Genomic DNA, 2,707 nt, shown 5'->3' on the forward strand with positions numbered 1-2,707 from the left:
AGTGAACACATCGGTGGAAGCGACTTCGTGTATCCTGTTGGTTCCAACGTGTTCTGTGAGTGCTGGTGTATTATTAGTTTCGAGTTGCTTACTTTTTGAGTTTTGTAAACCAGTAAACAAACCTTTCCTCAAAATAGCTGACAGGAAGAAGCGGTGGCCATGGCTCCCGGAGTCGTTTCAACTAAATCCCTCCTTATTCACCAGGTCGACGCGAAACGTGCGAGACGTTTTCGCGATCGAAGTCTTAATTCTACTAAATCGGTGACACTTCTGTCTCCCCCTCCCCCTCCTCTCTCTCTCTCTCTCTCCCTAAAAAAGAAAGGGGTGTATACACTTGTTGCTAATGGCTACCGCTTGTATGTTTAAATGTGCGGACCCAAGGAATTGCGCATACTGCGCGATGCACCTCTCAGCAAGCGATATTAAATTTGTAAACAGTTCTTGGTAAAAATTAGATAGAACAAATTAATCAATCGCCTGAATTTGCCGGGCCATGGCCAACAATTTAAGAATTTATGAAAATTTCTGCTTTTCTTTCGAGCAGAAGTCGTGGTGTGACAAACTTCTTTGCCACGTGTTCGATGCGGGAAGAGCTAGGCGTCCGTTGCTGATGAGCATCAGAAACTGTCAAGTCACGCCTGGATAGAAGCGTCGGTATCGACAAGCTCAATGTTGCTAAAACAAGTTTGTGGCGCTTCGCAACAGAACTGTGCACATGCACAGCAAAGATGACAGCCCGGCATTTGCTCTGGTGAATGCAAAACCTTGTTCTACAAAAACCTCCACAAATCTGAAAAAACAAACAAAAAACAATTGCGGTGGCTTAGCTGGGTTATGCCAGGGTAGACGTAGCGTGAGCTTATGCGCACAAAATGAGAGGCGCTATCAAGCGGCTACGGTGTAGCGTCAGACTTGGCTACTGCGCAACGGAGGCGCACAGCTGGGCACGCGGCGGCGCTAGTGCGTCTGCCGCGGCTATGACGTCACTCCTCTGGAATGCGCAGACCGGCGAGGCGCTCGCGGCGGCGGCGGTGGCGGCTCCGGCGCGCCATCTGTGCGCCGTGTGACGTCACTGCTTCTCGCGCCTGCGCAGCACGGCTTTTCCATGCGAAACTGCTCAACCTCGGCCGTGTAGCTCACGCTACAAAAATAAAAAAATCAGAGAAGTTATGAATAGCCCTGACGCACGCCGCGGAAGCTATAATGTGAAATTCCGGGCTTGTTTTTAAAAATTTTAAAGATTTTAATATAAAAAGCAACTTCGAGGCGCTGTTATTCATTAGAAAGGTCAGTCACAAAAACGTCATACACGTTTGTTTATTAAATAAACAGTTTTGAATCGGCACAGATGCGAACCAACATATGCCACTCCGTGCTATTACATAGCGCGTCGTCTGCTCGCATCCTACCCGCACCATCACAGGAAAGCGCCCGCGAGGTGGCGCCACTATAACATCTCGTCGCCAATAAGACTTCTTGTTTTCAGTTCTATATTTTGTGTTGAATATAGCATTGCTAACGACGAAGGTTGCACTGCCTCACAACAAAAGTAACACTACGAATAACCTTTAACTTAATGTAAAGACTACATTTGCATTAAATTCAAATAATGTCGTCACATCTACATCTGCTGGCCCACTTCTTCTGCCAGCCGCGGCGGCTCCCGCATTGTATTAGTGCACTCCCTATTTATTGCTCTATTACCCTTCCCATTTAGCATCAACTGAACCAAACATAGCTTATCCCGTACTGCAATAGCCCACAGAAAGGTTCCATTTTTACATGTTTTAGTTTGGCTCAGCTCTGCTTCGAAAGCGAAATTGCTCTGGAGCAATCAAAGTGGGGCGGCATTGGAAATATGGTTCAGATCAATGTCTTCACGTCAGTTTTTAGAGCACACTCGCAAGCCAATCAAAAGTATAAAAAATTCAAGAATCTTCTTCTTTTTTTTTTTAATTATTGTAAGTTGTTGAGCAAACACGCGCTATTTTGCAGGAGTAGGTTTCGGCCTGTTCTTCTGGCACATATGATGGGTCGCAATTTTCAGAGGCGCACTGCATGGGAGACAGCGGGTGTATCACTGGGGCGCACATTAACCCCCGCCCATAACAAAATGCTGTGTACATGAACACGTCATTCCCAATATGGTGACGTACCGCGGGGGGACAACGCGTCGGTGGAAGGACCAACTACAGTGGACCAACGTTGCGTTAGTTGCGACGGACGTGGGGCCGCTACTCCGGAACTGTCATTCGTGGTACCGACCAATTGATCTTCAAGCATTCTAGCACAGAACATCAAGCGGAAGGGATATAAGTGCGATACAGTAGACCGTTCCACTAGGAAGAGCGGAGAGAAAAAATTGCCCTCCCCCTCTTACCCCGCGCGCCGTCTGCTGTACTTAACATCCGGCTGGCGTTCAAACTCGGTTTAAAATCGCGTAATTTTGAAAATTTCAAGCGCAGACGGGCCTATTTTGATATGCAAGTTATCGTGTAGTGCTATGCTCGTTAAAAAGACTAACCGAGTCTAACAGCCATGTTACCTGCGTGCGAATAAAAAAAAAATGGAAAAACTGTCAGAGTGGCCGGTCGCTCCGGCGAAAAGTAAATCCGGTTGCTGTAGCTTTTTTTACTATACGAAGTTCGTACTAGTGTAGGCCTTTGGCGACAATGAGTGGAAGTCTGGAATAATAAATAAAAACATG

This window comes from Ixodes scapularis, unplaced genomic scaffold, assembly GCF_016920785.2.
Source record: "Ixodes scapularis isolate PalLabHiFi unplaced genomic scaffold, ASM1692078v2 PGA_scaffold2__306_contigs__length_199485367, whole genome shotgun sequence".
Lineage (NCBI taxonomy): Eukaryota > Metazoa > Arthropoda > Arachnida > Ixodida > Ixodidae > Ixodes > Ixodes scapularis.